At 36.0% G+C, this 18,549-nt stretch overlaps 1 protein-coding gene across 1 annotated transcript in view; it reads right to left on the reverse strand.

The window, feature by feature from the left end:
- Positions 1 to 18,549, reverse strand: part of LOC129756704 (lachesin) — a 71,044-nt gene that overhangs the window by 13,472 nt on the left and 39,023 nt on the right. The gene's annotated exons all lie outside the window — the stretch shown is intronic.

Here is an 18,549-nt window from a genome sequence, read left to right on the forward strand (position 1 = left end):
CGGATTCACCGCAGTTTCTGCCTAAGTATGTGCTCACATGCAATCTTTTAGATTATTAAGTACGACAAATCTCCAATGCAACGCGTACATCATACCCGGACCCCATGGCTTCGTATGAACTGTTATGGATGAATGTATTGTGTTGATGTAGGTTTATTTTGGAAGAACGAGTCAATCAGGTGGGCTAGTTTACTTACAGGTATTCCGGCATCCGTGTATATACCTGGCCAGCTGGCAACTGATTGAACATTCTTATTATATAGTCAGTTATATGAGGAAACACATCTTACCTGTCGGCCACTTATGGGATTCGAACCCAAAAGTTTTATTGCCGATACCGGGAATCGAACCCAGTACGCCTGGCATACCAAGACCAGACTCGCACCAGCCTATCCGCTAGACCACATCGGCGCTTCGGCCACATCTATCAGCAGAAGTTGCCTTGAAAATCTGCGCTTCCTAAGCTAATTCCGCCTTTTCACCGGAAGGCCAAATCAAAACAAACAACTAGAAACTGCAGTCTTACAAAATCTGCACTTCCTAAGCCAATTCCGTTTTTTCCACCGGAAGGCCAAATCAACACAAGCAATCAGCTACAGCAGCATTAAAAATCTGCGCTTCCTAAGCCAATGCTTTTTTTACCGGAAGGCGAAATCAAAATAAACAATCAGCAGCAGCAGCCTTGAAAATCTGTGCTTCCTGAGCCAAATCCGACTTTTTTACTTGAAGGCCAATCAAAATAAACAATCAGCAGAAGCTGTTTAGGCACCGGAACACTATTTCGGACGCGATAAGAAACCCGAACACTTTTTGATTCAACTTAATCAAAACACAACTTTATTCGATTCGATAATTGGGGGGGTTTTATTTGTGATGTGTACAAGCCGACGGATTGGTTTGGACTGTGTCCCAAACTGTGTTGTGTAAAAAGTGGCGAAAACAGAGCAAAAGAATATAAAACAAATTCCCTATTATTATTATCAACACATTCACAAGTTTGTATGAGTATACTATGGACTGAGAAAATAGCATGAATTTTACTCTCTGTGCATTTTCTCCCTGTTTTGAACAGAGCTTATTTCTCCCGAAAGCTGCTTTAGATCGCTTTCGGGTAGGTCTAAATTCCCGTCGGGAAGTGTCAGCTCGTTTCCTTACTACCACTACTGAGTGGTGAGTTACACTCAAACATACGCCGCCCGCCTTGAAATATCATTTCAAAACAAACGGTATTTGTTTACTTTTCTGTTCTAAGCTAGAATTTCTAACTTTCCTGCTCTTATACACCTAACTGTGTACCTTTTTACTATTCTTCTTATCTGTGTGTAGTGTTGCGAAAAAGTGTAATGTAGTTTCATCGGTTTCTTCACGTTCTGCTGCTGGATCGCTGGAAAGGACTGAAGACTGGAACCACTGAAGCTGAGTAGAATTTCATCTGTTTGGAACTAACTGCGTGGAATTGGCCGCTTCGTAGGTGTCCGCTCTCATGGTAAGTCCTAGTCCTTGTTGTTGAATTGGTGAATTTCAGTGCCAGTGCAGATGCGAACGTTACCTGAAACTCTGCAGGACAAGTCCTCTGAGTTTTTTTTTGTTACCAGTGACGACGATGACGACTGTTGTGTGTGTTTTTTTTTTTTGTACCTTTAGCGCATCTTCTTTCCCCGTATCATGGGTGAACCGCTGGAATCAGGCGGGTTGTTGGAGCAGAACCTTCGTTGGACGATGCAACCGTATTTCTCGATTCGACGCTTGGCTGGGTGTTTTCGCCAGGTGCAGTATGAGTACAGGTAAGTTTCAATGAAAATATTGCCACTGTAATTTGGAATTGATTGAACCCTTTTTTTCAGAACGACAGCTGGATTGAAGTTTATGTTGAAGTTGTAGGTTCTGTTGTTGATTGGAACGATATGTGGGACGTTGTTACCCCAATCTGGAAGCTCGATGAACTGGCTAGCCTGTGGCGGATTGGAAGTGACCGTTGTGGATCACAATCTGCCCAGAGAAACGTCGTGTGATACCATCAGCCAACGTAATGTGTAAAGCTGGTGCGACGAAACGAATCCGCCTGGTAGCGCACCATCCAATATTGTTGATGTCGTTGTTCGGTCGCTTACGGTTGACCAACGAAATGACCTGGGCGCTGTAGGATTGGCAGTATACAGGGAGATGAGCACTCGAACCACCAAGGATAACTGACTTTCGTAGTTGGACACACATAGGGCATTGCCAGCAGCTGACTGCGATGGGTCTGGCTCGCTGCTGGTGCTGGTGGCGCGTATGGCTGTATAGCGTGAGTACCAACGGATTGACGGGACGGGATACTGAGCATCATTCGGCCCCTGGTACCTGATGCAAGGAAAAAGTGCTTAGCATTTGATAATTGTTTCAAGAATAAAAAGACTTTCCTGAATGCGGAGGCACAGGGCCTCCCAACGCTCCTATGAACGTCTGATGCCCCTTGATCGACTGATGACATCCTCTTAAACCTTTTCGGGGATCTTTTATCATGAACCAATAATTGAATGTTTTTCGAAGTCGTATGTACAATAGCGGGTTCAAACGATGGGTTGTTTGGGATGCTTGGGCTTGATATGATTTTGATTCTTCAGACGATAGGGCAACGATTCTTCAAGCGATAGGAGACTTAATACAATATGATGCTAGATGCTTCACAACAATATGATGACCAGCTTTTAGAGATATGACCAAAATGTGGATTCGGAAACTTCAAACGATATGATGACTTAAAGCGTAAGGTTGTGGAATGCTTAACCCAAATTAGATTGGAATTCAATTGGACTCTTCATGCTATCATTCAAGAAATCTTAGGTCATTTTGGTTTGTGTGGTAGTCTGTGAGATTGAGCTTAAGGAGATAGGTAAAGGGGATTTTTTTCTGACAGGATCAAGCACGATTCATGAAGCTTTGCGCTAGATAAGCACATTTTCCTTAATTGACTTCATCTTCATAGCAAATATCTTGGATTAGACGACATTGAAAAAACTGAATGGATCAATTTATCTTAAGAAATCTGACGAAATGTTTCTCTTGGAGATCACTGACGATTCATTCTGTTTAACGGAGTTCGGAGTTCATTTTTACTAAACCAATCCTTCAAACCAATGCACCAATTGCAGATTAGGGACATAGAGCCTTGACAATGGTCTCGATGATCGACTTCAGTAAGGTTTTCTGACACATTCTCCGAATAATTTCTGACATAAAACTGACTCAATCTTGGGTAGGGTTCTGACGAGTCCCGTTTAATCTCTGACTGTTGATTCTTAAATGGAGTTCGTCTGTTGCATCTGTAGTTTTTTGCAGAACAAACTAAAGTGTGTGAAACATTTTGTGAAGATTCAAGCACTCGACCTGACACTATCCAACCAAAAACTGTATTTTGGAGTGAAGGACCGTTCTTCGTGGCCCTTCTTCGTTCATTTGTTAACAAATCAAAGTAATACTCGGCACCAATAATGACATCAATCCGCTTTGATTCGTGGAAGTAAGGATCAGCTAGCAAAGAGGAATCTGGAATTGACATGGGCGAAGGATCAAACGATGTTGTGGGTATTTGTAGCTCAAGTTTTGGCAAAACGAAGAACTGCATATTTTCTTTGAATCCCGAGATTTTTGGCGATCGTGGACAGACTTCAGCATATATTGACTTCGTCGAAACTGACTGAGACGACCCAATACCCTGAACTGACAAAAATGCAGAAGCTTCTTTCAACTTCAGCTTTCTCGAAAACTCTTGAGACATTAAGCAGTGTTGCGAACAAGAATCCAACAAGGCTCTAGCAATCTGAGCGTTACCGTAACGGTCCTTAATCTTTACAAGAGCGGTAGGAAGCAGAATATTCGAGGCAGACTTAACAGGTAGTGCGACGTAGCTTTGGCTTGTGCTTGGCGTTGGCAAATCGAATTGTGTGGTTGTATTTGGTGAATTGTGTGTTGCATTTTGTGTTTGAGTGTGTGTTTCCGTAACTATTGGCATGGTGTGACTTTGCTGTTGATAAGCTTGCTGTGGATAAATATGGTTGCTTTCTTGATTAGATGGTTGTTCAATTGACTGTTGACTGAGTCTCGGATTCGACGGATTCGGAACGGAGGATCGCGTAGCATGCAACATTGTGTGATGCCTTTGTTGACATAATCGGCAACTGCTACGAGTGCAGTTCGTCGCAAAATGTCCAGGCTGTAGACAATTTCGACAGACTCGACTTCGATTGGCTGCTTCAACACGTTCCGATATCTTCAATCGAAGGAATCTCTGGCAGTGAAACGGTGAGTGCCATGTTTCGCTACAGAACGGGCATCGTGAATCCGACCGGATGCTTGTATTGCACACTGTTGATCTTGTCTGACGTGCTTCGGATGGTGGACTTCTTGCAGAGGTGATTGATTGGAGAACTGAGCAGTGACCTTGCAAGAACAGTAGCAGCTCTTCGTACGTTGGGACCTCCTTAGACCCGTAATGCGTCTCCCACTGACGTAATGTTGCAGAATCTAGTCTAGCGCACAACATGTAGACTAGTATTGTACTCCAAGACTCCGTTGGCTCACCGATTTTCTGCAACATCATCAAACTCTTTTCAAACTCGCTGATGAGAAAGTTCAGACCGTCGTAGTTCTCCTTTTTTAGCGGTTCGAGGGCGAAGAGAGCGTCGAGATGAGCCTTGACAATAAGCTTTTTGTTTTCGTAGCGGACTTCCAACATTTTCCAGGCGACGTCGTAGTTTGCCTCTGACAGCTCGATGTTGTTTATTTCCTTCAGTGCATCACCATGCAGAGAGGAACGGAGGTACGTGAACTTGTCCATTTTCGTCAGATGCTCGTTGTCGTGAATGAGACTACGGAAAGAATCTCTAAACGTAACCCATTCTCTGATTGTTCCGCTGAAGGACGGCAAACGAATCTCTGGCAGCTTCACTCTGGACGTATTCCCTGACGCAGACTGACTCTGGCTGTTGCTGGTTGTGTTTACCCCTAAGGCATCCTTATCGCCTTGAAGTCTAAGGAGGTCACCTCGAATTGCAAAGTATCGGTCATCAAACTGCTGCAGAATTTTATCGTTCTCTTCTTCGCGCTGTTTTGCAATCTCCCCTTTGACTTCGCTGTCAGCATCTTTCTGCTCTTTCTCGGCCGCTTCATCCAGCAACATTTCAATCTTGCTCCGTACTTCGAAAAACTCACTGTATACTGTATCAATCACTTGCAACCTTGAGCTTAACTGGCACCGATCACTACCGATGTGATAGGTTTGGATAAATCTATCAGTACCATCAAAAATCACATATAACTGCCGCTCACGTTTTTGCAAAGCCTTCAGCGTACTTCTCGACATTGCAACACTTTTTGTAATCTGACACAGGCTTCAAAATTTTGATGACTTCAGACTTGTACCTTCAGACAAGCTCTTAAACTGACACGTTGATTCTGACACAGGCTTAATATCTGACAATGTTTCAGACGATTTGAATTCGGACTCGATTTCTGACAAGATTTCTGATAATATTCAGACCAGATTCCTGACTAAATTCAGACAAGAATTCCAACGCAAGCTTATTTTGAGACTCGAGCTTAATTCTGACAAATTTCAGAATAAATTTCCGACAATATTCACTTAAGAATTCCGACACAAACTGAGTCAGACTTAATTCTGACAAGTTTTCAAACTCAAACTTAAAATCTTAAACAAACTAGTATTTTTCTGAATAAATCAGACTTGATTCTGACAATTTTTCCGACACAAACGATTCAGACTTAATTCTGACAAGTTTCAAACTCAGTTTCCAATTCTGACACAATTTTAAATTCTCAAACAAATTTGTGATTTTCCGACAAATTCCAACACCTTGGACCCAATCCGTCCAGTACTGAATAATTCTGACTACAATATCTGACTTGCACCTTCTGTGCTCTGACTTGCACCTTATGTGCTTCTAACTTAGGGTATTTGCACTTAATGTTGATCAACTCAACGTTCCATCCGATCGCGACGCGAATTACCGAGACTAGCAACCCAATATTGACAGCAGCGAGTGGGCACAACCAGTGTAAAATTGCAAAGTAAAATGCCAAAAGAATACCAAGACCAATTTGTAGTTAACGGACAGGGCACACACTTCATGCAACTAAAAGACTCAATTCACAAACAATTCTTTATTAAAATAGCACTTTCTTTGGCCTCATGCACCAAGCCAGTAATACTTCCTGCTATGTTTATTCCAAATAGATGCTCCTCAGACGTTGCGTCGTTTTTTGGGTGAAAATCAGCTGATATCTGTTGCGCTGCTGTTCAATCAGCTGTTCTCTGCTGCGCTGCTGTTAGATCAGCTGTCCTCTGGCTTGTTGCTGGCCAGTATTCCTCAAGAATTCTTTGCACACTTATTGTTCGAAATTGCAATGGCTGACACTGGAGTCCGATGCACTCAGTTGCATCCAAGCCAAGCCAACTTTTATTGTTCGCAATAACAATCACTTCACTTGCATAGAGATCAACTGCGATGGCGATTTCGTGAACAGAAAATGGTTCACACTTTGCTCCGCCGATCGGCTTTCTTCACTCAACTTAAAGTCCAATTATGTTCCGGAACCACTTTCCGGACGGTCATCCGGCTCGAAGGACCAAATGTTTAGGCACCGGAACACTATTTCGGACGCGATAAGAAACCCGAACACTTTTTGATTCAACTTAATCAAAACACAACTTTATTCGATTCGATAATTGGGGGGGTTTTATTTGTGATGTGTACAAGCCGACGGATTGGTTTGGACTGTGTCCCAAACTGTGTTGTGTAAAAAGTGGCGAAAACAGAGCAAAAGAATATAAAACAAATTCCCTATTATTATTATCAACACATTCACAAGTTTGTATGAGTATACTATGGACTGAGAAAATAGCATGAATTTTACTCTCTGTGCATTTTCTCCCTGTTTTGAACAGAGCTTATTTCTCCCGAAAGCTGCTTTAGATCGCTTTCGGGTAGGTCTAAATTCCCGTCGGGAAGTGTCAGCTCGTTTCCTTACTACCACTACTGAGTGGTGAGTTACACTCAAACAGAAGCTGTCTTAAAAATCTGCGCTTCATAAGTCAATATATGTTTTTTTTCACCGAAAGGTTAGTTAACCGAAAGTTGTTAAAAATCTTGTGGGGACCTACTCCTGTAATCAACTGTATATTAATTGAGATAATTAACTTTATTTGACTAAGGCTTAGGAAGCGCAGATTTTTAGGGCTGTTGCTTCTGATTGCTTGTGTTGGAATTGGCTTAGGAAGCGCTTAGTTTTAAAGCTGCTGCTGCTGATTATTTGTTTGAATTTGGCCATCTGGTGGAAAAAGACAAAGACTGAAGATTGTTTGACGACCTGTATTAATGACAGGCTTACGTATTTTGACAATAAATATTAATTTTTTGTATTCTTTTGTATTCTTATTGTTTGCTTTATTTTGACTATTTTAAAACCAGACAAACTGATTATTGAAAGTGATTTCAAGGTTCGAAATTGATAGAAAATGTAGAATTAAAAAAAAAGTTTTCACTGCATCATTAGAAACGCCCTAAATGAGTTTCAATTGCTATTTTTTCACTTTAAAACAACAAACAAAAGGTCCAAATTTCGTTTTTCCAAAAAATAAAAATTCCATGCCAATATTATGCTCTAAGTGGTTTAAGCAACGAAAGACTGACACAATCCTAATACAGCAAATCTAATAACAGTAATTTATCTAATCCGGTACTGCAGACGTGGGTAGGTTCCGGCTAGAAACGAAAATAGAATTAGGAATAGTTTTTTTTTTTGGTCTACCTTTTCTTTGCCCTTGAAGAATTGGCAGAGAATAACCTCGAAAATAGGCAGAAAATTGATGTTATTGCTGGTGGGCCAAACGACATGCAGATGGTCCTTCGGGAATTTTGTTTTTGGTCGTAGGTTTGTTGTGGGACCCTCGTCTGATTCTGATCAACAACCGACAACAAAGATTACCCTCCCTAGCCCTACCAGCCGGGAATTGAGAAGGGCCAGACGGCAAAAGTGTCGGGAAAAGTGCTGTGAATGTGTCTGAGGTTACGCTTCTAAGTAGATTAACTTGGATCACAAAAGGTTTGCCGGCGGAAATCGAACGGGCATTCTCGGCAAATCGTCCCATTGAGGCATTAATGCCACACTAGTAGAAGAGGAAAGCCCGTTCACAGGCTGATGAGTTTGAATGGGAAGATGCACTTTTTTCCCGAATTGTAGCTAACGAACAGTTGGGTGATAATTTCAGCTGGCGCTCTAGTTTTATTTTCCAGGCGATTGAGCCGATGGGATTGCGGAAATGAGGGAACTCGGATCAGGAGCACAAATTTACATAAATTGTATTCTCTCCTTTTTGGTGTGCACCCTGCACAGTCAATTGAAATCATAAGTGGATTATGTCAGCTGTCTTTCAGTGTATCTTCGTTAAGCCAAGTGGGATTTCTAACGGAAAACGCAAAGTTTGCTGGAAACTTACGGAATGAAAATTTCCTAATCCAGAATTTAGAATTTGAAATTTAGGAACTTAGGAATTTTATTAACCTTACTTTTTAAAAGATTCTGAGATTTTAGTAAATTCCTGTTTTGCTCACAATCAGGTTATGGAATGATTCCACGCAAAAAAAAAGAAATGATAAGAATAAAATTACCCATAAAAATATGCTTGCTGCTTTTTTTGGTGTTATTAATGATCCCTTGATGAAAAAAAAAACCATGCCATCAACCTAAAGTGTTGTACACAGGATGGAGAAAAGTTAGAGATAAATAGGATAGAAGCTATCTAACGAGCCCCTGCTAGTGATAACTCCCTATGTCATTGATTTTCTATAAATTCTTCGTATACATTTTGGGTGAAAGAAGAGAGAGAATTGAAAAAAAAAACCACATTACATCGTCCCAGACATAAGCCCATTCAAAGCCGGCAGGGCCGGACGTGTCGATGACAAACCATTTTCCTCTGCCTACCCTCATAATGACGAGGGGGCCGACGATATCGTGATTATCAGCAGAAACGTTGATGATGATGATGATGATGATGATGAGGATATGACGAGGTATTTTTTCCTTTAATTTTGGTGCACGCACAGTGGTTCTTGGCGTGAGATTAAAATGACGTCTGTCAATCGGAGGCAATTTCGAAGGGGCTCATCATTAATCACCTTTCAAAAACTAGAAATGGTTCCGATCCAAAAACTTAAAATGGTTTCATTCCAAAGGACAGTTTTTTCCTGTATTAGGTGTTACTTTGAAATTAAAAATTGATAAATATCTATGTTCACACTGTTTCAAAGACTCCGTGAAGAGACACATTAGAGAATGAAAAGTCTGACTAATTTATGGATGTACGCACGTATCTGTAAAGTGTCATGAAGTGGAGAGCTTCCAAAAAATTCGCATTCAGACGTACGTGGGTGGGTTTTTTGAGAAAGTTAACCCATGGCTGATTCAAAGAGGGGACTCTTTGGGGTGCGAAAGAGAACCTTTTAAATTAGCTTCCAAACTCATCATGTTTATAGAACAAATAAGAGTACTTGGTGATCTTGATCCAGAATTTGTGTATTTTTACGGATTCGTTGTTGGTCGTTTACGTGATTTGTAGAACAGATTTTTGAACCAAGAATTTGTAAATGAGTCTTATATGCAATTTTACATGCTTATGCGGAATATTGTTTTGAAATCATATTTTTTACAAATCGTAAATGGAAAGTAATGTTTGAAAACTGAGTGTTCAAGAATATTTTTTTTTAAATAAAAATAATAAAATTAAGAATTATTAAATAAAATGAATAAGCCATTTTATCTATAAATAATTTCAAATATAATTTTTAAATGCACTTTCACAAAACTATAAATCCACGTATCAATTGCTGATTTAAAATTAATCTACTTATACTAGGTTACAACAAGTTTAGATTAAGGTTTTTATTAGTGATTTCAATTTCTATCAAATCATAGCTAAAACCAAAAATATTTTATTAAAAAAATAAACTTCTCTGATAACTACGAATTTGAATTTAGAACTACGAAAATTGAACTTCTTTGTAACGATTTATTTGTTTGGTTTTGATCGCCGCTTACCGGCTTACTGAATTATTTTGTAACCGCAACGGCCGTAAAGGAAACACGCAGCAAAACATGTTTTTTTTTTCTGAGGATGACGGAAATTCAGTAAGTCGAAACGTAAAAAATAGCAGTTTTATTTTTCGTCGTAAATCACCGAAAAATATCAATTAAAGAAGACCAGATGATTTATAGAGCCCGAAATCTCCCAAATTTAACTTTGTGTTTGTGAATTCCGTCGTTAACACCTCGATATTTTTTTATTCAATTTAAAACTCTGAGATGGGTCTTGTTTCAAAAATCCAGCCAGTAAATCTTTTTGTGAAGAAATGAATCTATCAGTGTAATTTGAAATTTCAAATAAAAGGTAAGAAAATAATTGAAAATGAAAAACAAGAAAAAAATGCTTGTGTATTTTCTTCTCCTTGAAATTCAATTTACACTGATGGATTCCCCGAGAGCCATACAAGTCTGCTATCTAATTTTGCTTTCAAACCATTAAAGTAAAATTTGATATCATTTTGCCAGAATAAAGGTGGTTCAATGCCAAAATTTTTGTTCAATTTTCATAGGTGGAAACCATAATCGTGCCAAGTATAGAATTTACTGAAACCTTCGTTTACCACAATTTTGTAATGATTTTTGAGAGCACAGTGATTCCATTTTTTTGGTGTCGAATGAGATGCTAATTTGGCATCGTTGTGCTTTCGAAATTTCTTGTTAGCTAAATGAGGTATCAAAATACTTTTAGAGAAAAAAAATTGCATTCCTTTGCACTTGCACTTTTTGAAACACTTAAATATTTAAAGGTTTATAAAAGTGAATCAGCGAAATTATTTGAAACAACCGTTGAAAATTTCCATAGCGTTAATCGATTTTGCTGAAACTTACTCAAAAACTTTGATTTTTTTTTGGTTTCTTTGTGAAAATTGTGAAAAAATCTGGGCAATATCCGGACTTTTTTTACGATATTCGGGCAACCGGGCCGGACCGGACTTTCTCGAAATTTTGCATCAAATATCAGGGCAAACCCGGATAAAACCGGGCAATCTGGCAAGCTTAGCTGCACCCTTATAAAATGTTTGTTTTCAAGCAAACTCGAAGCAAACCATCCGATCAACTATCAGAAATGATGCAAAATATTTTTTTTTAATAAACAAATCAAACCCAATAAAAAACTTCTGTATAACACAGTAAATGCATGACATGCTCGCTATCTGAAACAAAATTAGGGACAAAATATGCTCAAATTTTTTAATTGAAAATAGCTCGAGTGCGCACGATTTTTTTTGGACATGTTTAAAAAAATTAGTAGCATTCGTGTGATATGTGAGATTTTTCCCGGCGGAGCCCTGAAGATAAACTAAAACACTAATTTGTAAAAAAAAACAATATACATCAGTTTGTTCGAAAAAAATGCACTATTTTGTTTAGCTTCTCTACAACAATCGCAATTTTAGCCTCAATTCATTGGTCATATTGAATTGAAGATTTGTAGAAGAAATTTTGTTCATAGTCACATTATTCTGGGTGTTACGCAGTCTGTAATTGTACGTGTTTACGCCAAATTTTGGAAGAAAAAATTTATAATTTTGATACATCAATGTTTCGAGCTATGCCATTACGAACTCACTATACCGATGGTTTAAAATCGACAATACTTATATGCAACTACTATCTTACAACCGAAAAACTAAAAAAAATAAGATTTTTTTTAAATTTTAATTTCGAGGTTTTGCCCAGGGTTTGGGGTAAAATACTCCTGTATGCAGCGTGTAATTTCAAGTTTCTATGCTCCAAAATTTGTAACGATACTTCAACCCGTAGATGATCTAGATGCGTTTTCGTGGAATTAAAAAATGCGGTATTTTTAAAGTTAAGGGAGATTTGATCCTTTATTGAAGGAGATTTGATCCTTCATTCAGATAGTCCTAATCCTTGGAAAAACAAATCAAACAAAATTTCTAAATAGAATGTCAATTAACTTTTTTGGTCATGTTTGTTCTCATTTCATAATTTATTAATGTCAGAAGAAAATTCCAAAACTGTCTCAACCCTAGTATCATTGCATACTTAAAGGCGCTATTTTCTAAATTTAAGAGAAAATCAATTTTCTTAGCCCTGTTTGTCAGACAATTATTGGCAAAATAACCGTATTTTTGATTAATAATACTAATCTCGTAATCAGCGATCTATTTAAAAGAAAAATATATCTTTTTGAACACTAGGGATCAATTGAACCCATAATCCCCTTTCGAAAACGAAAACTTTGTTTGAAAAATGTTGAAAATTTGCCATTGTTTTAAAAATATGGTATTATAAAGTTCACATTACACTTTAACGATTTATATATGGAAATATATATTTTAGTTATAATTTTTTCATAAATAATTCAATTTATTTTACAGCCTTTTTTAAGACAAAGCTATTTGACTTATGCTTTGAGAAAATATCTAACATTTATTTTTGGTTTAAAATTTCATTGAAGTTTTATCAAAATTCCTGTTTTTAAGAGGAAAATAAAACTTCTTTGACTTTTTTCTCAAAAGTCAAAATAACTATTGGTTATTTGATAGACTTATATTTCAAAATCTTCTAATGTTTTGCAAAATATGTGCACAGAATTTTCTACGATTTTTTTTGCTAATTTTTAAGTTAACCCTTGAATTTAAAAATCAAGAACTGCTAGAAATTTTATTGTCATTTTCGTCATTTTTGTCATTTTTGTTATTTTTGTAAATTTGGTAAATTATGTAATTTTTGTCATTTCTGAAATTTTTGTAATTTTTGTAATTTTTGTAATTTTTGTAATTTTTGTAATTTTTGTAATTTTTGTAAGTTTTGTAATTTTTGTATTTTTTGTAATTTTTGTAATTTTTTAATTTTTGTAATTTTTGTAATTTTTGTAATTTTTGTAATTTTTGTAATTTTTGTAATTTTTGTAATTTTTGTAATTTTTGTAATTTTTGTAATTTTTGCAATTTTTGCAATTTTTGTAATTTTTGTAATTTTTGTAATTTTTGTAATTTTTGTAATTTTTGTAATTTTTGTCATTTTTGTCATTTTTGTCATTTTTGTCATTTTTGTCATTTTTGTCATTTTTGTCATTTTTGTCATTTTTGTCATTTTTGTCATTTTTGTCATTTTTGTCATTTTTGTCAGTTTTGTCAGTTTTGTCAGTTTTGTCATTTTTGTCATTTTTGTCATTTTTGTCATTTTTGTCATTTTTGTCATTTTTGTCATTTTTGTCATTTTTGTCATTTTTGTCATTTTTGTCATTTTTGTCATTTTGGTCTTTTTTAAGTTGAATTATCGATTTCTTCAATGTACTCTTCTGGTATTCAGGTATTATTATTTAATGTTTGGAGTCTTTTTTAAAATATCGATCGTCGGAATAGGAAATGAAATTTGAAGATGTGCTTGAGCATTTCAATGGTTTTTAAGTGAATTTTGAGCTAGACAGCAGTCATTTTACATGTCAATTATCCAATGATTCAAATAAATGGGTTGGACTCCAAAAAAGGCTCATAAAGTCGATTTTTACCACTGTTTAAGACTGTGTAAATAAACTTTCCAACGCATCAATCGATTTTAGTGTTTGGGGATTTAAAGAACCTGAATTTTTTATGAAGGTGAATATTTAAGTATATTTTACTTTCTTTATCCTGATGATCGGAGGAATAATTTTGCAATAACTTTCAGACATTTTCCGGTCTTAAACTGTGTGTTGAATCAGGGCGGGGACATTTTTTTTTGTTTTTTTCAGCGGCGCCAAAGCTTACCTAAGCGATTTTTTTTTCTTTTATTACAATGTCTATACCGATTAACCTGGCGACAGTTTGGCTAGACTTTTAAAGTCTACCTTCAAAGGGGAAAGAAAACTCCCCTCTTATGGACGTGAGTTATAGTAAAAGGTATGATTTTTATGACTACAACTGACAGGAACAGAAAGTTTAATAACACACCGAAAAAATGCTAAACGGTAACTCCAGCAGGACACCCTCTTACAAGAATACGAGGTGCAAGGATATGCGTAAAATTCTCTATTTGGTTAGGGGGGTGGCTAGGATATAAAAAAAAATCAGCCGTCAGTTGTTAGGTCACGCAAATTGGAAATTAGAATTCCGAACCCCTTACCTGCTACTTTCTTGGCTGCGTTATAACAAGTTCGGTTCAAATTATTTTGTTTGGTTCTTTGAATCAATTTAGATACGAGTGTGTAGGTGTAATTAGTAGGAACCCGAGCTGATCCCAGGTGACTTCGGTTGAGTCCTCCGGAAAATCCTGTGGCCACACGAAATGGATCCGGTCCCTGATGGATGAAGTCAATGTGTCTTCGACTGTTGGGTGTTGGCGTGGGATAATAGCGTGAAATTGTTACAAATTCTATATTCAACCATAACAACATCGCTTGACTCGAGGGAGTTCCCCAAATTAAATTTGGTTTTTTTTTTCTGATGCTAGTGTTGAAACTGTTAATGAAATGCGATAATAGTCACCTTTTGGCGTTTCTTTTAGACTAGGTAGGGCGTTGATGTTATTTAATGATTTTAGTGGTGACCTGATGGTCGTTAAGATTACTTCCAAAATGATGGGATGGATTTCAATAAGACGAGTTGCCACTCATAGGTGTTTAACAAATAGGGCGAAGTTCAACAGAATGAACCTGAAACCTGGATTTGAATAAAACCGACCCAGTATTTCTAACTTTCGCATCGAAAATGTAAACACTAGCTGCTAGACAAATTCAAAACCAGCACTTCTCGGAAGGCACTGACCTCTCCCTGATCAGTAATAATTTTCCTATTTTTTCGGGAGCTATCCCGCATGATTCACCAACCAAACAAAACAGCCAGCAAAACGATTCCCGAGAACTGTTGTATTAAATAAGTTTTCTGTATCCCACTCACGATGTACATGAATGGCGGTTTTTTTATTGCCGCCTCCGAAAAGTTTGTCAGCTACCTACTAGTAGGTACCATTTCCAACTTCTAAGTAAGACGCAAGCAAAAGACAGCAAACAGAAAAAAAAATTAAATAACCATTTGCTTACTTTCCCATCATGGTCGCGTCTCGACAGCTGCTATTGTATTCTAATTTAACTTGAATTTCGTTTCGAAAGTGACGGATTTGTGTTTCGAGGGTTAACACATTTTTTTTTTCGTTTGAGATTTGAGTCTATAGCTACAATTGAATAAAAACATAGGTACATGTTTCGAAATATTGTTTCCGGAACACCTATGTCTGAAGAAGGGTTTAAAAAAATAAATTTTTCCTACTTGAAAACTGAGACTCATTCGATAATTTTATTAAAATGTTGATCACATTCTTTTTCATCTGTGATATACAGACTAAGTTTTCCTTTTAAACTCTTCAAAAGTATAATGAGATGACCTTATTCTAACCAAATCCAAGATAATTTTTGTAAGCAGTTGAATAAATAGTACAAATCTTGTTTCACTTCTCTTATTGTACATGATTTCATCAGATGTACTTGATTTTTTTTATAAAACCAGTCACACCTGAGTAACATGTGTATTTAATTAAGAATATGCTTGCTGGATTGCCAGGTTTTATCGGGTTTGCCCGGATATTTAATACAAAATATGGAAAGAGTTCAGTCCGGCCCGGTTGCCGGCATTTCATTGAAAAAAGCTTGGATTTATTCATTATATGTATATGCAAATCAAACAAAAAAAAAACAAATTGTGCTTTAATTTTTTTGTAAATGCGTCCAAATCGAAATTTTTTTAACAAGTTTAATAGAAATAATCATGAAAAGTTTTTTGGAAGCTTATTAAAAGTCAGATTTAAAATATGTTAATAAGTTTAAACGAATTTTTTTTTTCAATTTTTTTTTTCTACAACTTTGTTGAGTAATTCCTAGGGTTTGGCCAAATTTGCCCAAATATTTATTGCCCGGATTTTGATCGATAATTTTGAAAATAAATGCCAGGATTTTGCCAGATATTAAGATAAAAATGCCCGGACTTTTCCGGCCCGGATACGTGCTGAAAAAATCTGGAACCCTTAATTTAGAAGCATTTCTGTTTTACTTTTGACATGATTTAAATGATTCGGGTAATTGATTTATAATTTCAAAATTTGTATCCAACGACATAATAGTAGATATTATTTGTTTATTATTATTGCATTGATTGCGAAATAATTCATTACATCGAGACGAAAATTCGTATTTGTACGATTGCTGATTTCAAATTTTGTATCAGACGACAGCAAAAGGAGTCATTCATATTCACTGTTAAATATTTTTGTAATAATTGAATGATTTTGCATTGAATCGAGGAAAATTCAGTTTTTTTAGGCAGTGGTTTTTTTTTGGGACGGATAATTGATTTCTGATTTTAAATTTTGTTTCAAGCGACAGAAATTGCCCAATATTTTTCCAGTCGAAAAAAGGATAGTGAAAATGCTTCAAAATTTCACAAATACAAGCTATTATTTTACAACATATTATAAGTTGAAAACGAAACGGAGTTTGTCCGGGATCAGCTAGTTTATTTTAAGTAGAAGTGTCTTCCAATGAACCGTTAGTGAGCTTTTTGATTTATCTGCCATCAATTTGTAACGTCTTCGAGTCGAAGTAAATGTTAACTTCCTAACAAATTAAATTAAATGTAGGAATTAAATTTGTATTGTTTGCTAAAACACTAAAGAATTTGAAAAATCACTTTGTGTGCACAATTTATTTTTTCATTTCGACATTCAAAAATTTGAGCAAAGCCACCAACTAACCTTTAACGATTGGTTTTGTTAAAATATTAACACACTGAGGACCAAATACAAGACCTTGAATTCAATTTCACCTGATTTTGGAATTTATCCTAATGAAAATTTTCGAGATTTTTCACGTGTTAAGCATGTCTAAAAAATTTTATTACCGTGGTGCTAAAATATCAATGCTAAAGGACACTTTCTCGGGGTGATGAATTCAAATATGCAACCAGTTTCCATCAAAAAGATTAATTCTATTGTAGGTAAAATACCTAGATTTCAACAATTTTAGCTTGTTTTGTCAGAAAAACCATGTAAATAAATCAATTGACTTAAGTTTTTCATTTCAAATTTGACTTTTTTCTTCATTCTCTACCTTTTTTATTGATCAAAAGTTTCAAAACAACGTTTCTATTATACTTTTACTAAAACCTCGCGATGATCTAGTTTTCGACATTCAATTTTAGTTTTCGACACAAAAAGTTTTAGTTTTCGACAAGCATATTTCCACCTCCTTTGTTAGCTCAGGAATATGAATATTTGCATATTGGAATTGCTTGTCTACTTCACGGCGCTTTTTGCACCATGGAAACAGTATAAACATACCCAAGAAGATGGGTGTCGAAAAATAGATTATTGAGTGAATTTTCAGCGCTAGTTTTTGACAGCTCAAAAACAGTTGAAATTTCATTAAATGTTAGCAAAAATATAAAATAAATAACCGTAAAGATATATTTCAGAACCTTATCCATCCATTGATTCCTGTTATGTTGCTTTTAAATGATTAAAAGGGGAGTTTTTTCGTGATCCAAAATCACTCTTATTTGGTCGAAGGCATTGAATTTCAGAGGTGATTTAGAATGTTACTCTGAAATTATTGATTTACTACTATTCAAAAACTTATTTAGAAGAATTTTTATATTTAACGTATTAAGTATACGTTAAATATAAAAATTCTTCTAAATAAGTTTTTGAATAGTAGTAAATCAATAATTTCAGAGTGGGAGAACAAAAATAGAAAAATATGAAAATAGATAGCTTGAGCTACCAAACAGAACGATAAGCCTTCCATTACAAATTTGTCGAAAACTAGCTCCTGTCGAAATCTAGAGTATCTACCAAAAGATTACCGATTTATTTATAAGAAAAAATGTGCCCACATTTTAACTATTTTGTATGTAAACCAGGTTAAATTTTATGTGAATTATGACAGGTTAAAATTGTTTGAATTGAATTGGTAAGACCATTTTTCCCAAGCAAATAAAGCTCAGTTCATTAAGAAATGGGACACTTTGCTTCGTTTATTACTTAATTCCTTGAACTCGGTAACGTCAAATTTTAACAGCCTTATATTGCCTGTAAAAAGTAGGTACTATCTGACTTTGTTTTTCAAAATTTTTAACTAACGCCTTGCCGAGATATTTACGATTTCCTTAGAAAAAGAAAAGAAATAATTGTGCACAGTTTCCTTCGAAATCCATTATTATCATATCGAAAGCTGACAAAACCGTTGTTTATACCAAAAATTACTGAGCGTGAGTGTTGAAAATGAATGAAAATCTTGTCAGGAATGCCCACAAAGTTCAAATCAAATGTTGGAGTGAAGTACATAATTTGCAACTACGATAAAGGGTCTTCAGGGAAATCAAGGCTCAAATGATGCATTTCAAATTATAAATAATCGAAAAACTAAGTGTAGATCGCTGAAATGCTCAGCTTATTTGTATCCGAGAA

This window comes from Uranotaenia lowii, chromosome 3 (genome assembly GCF_029784155.1).
Source record: "Uranotaenia lowii strain MFRU-FL chromosome 3, ASM2978415v1, whole genome shotgun sequence".
NCBI lineage: Eukaryota > Metazoa > Arthropoda > Insecta > Diptera > Culicidae > Uranotaenia > Uranotaenia lowii.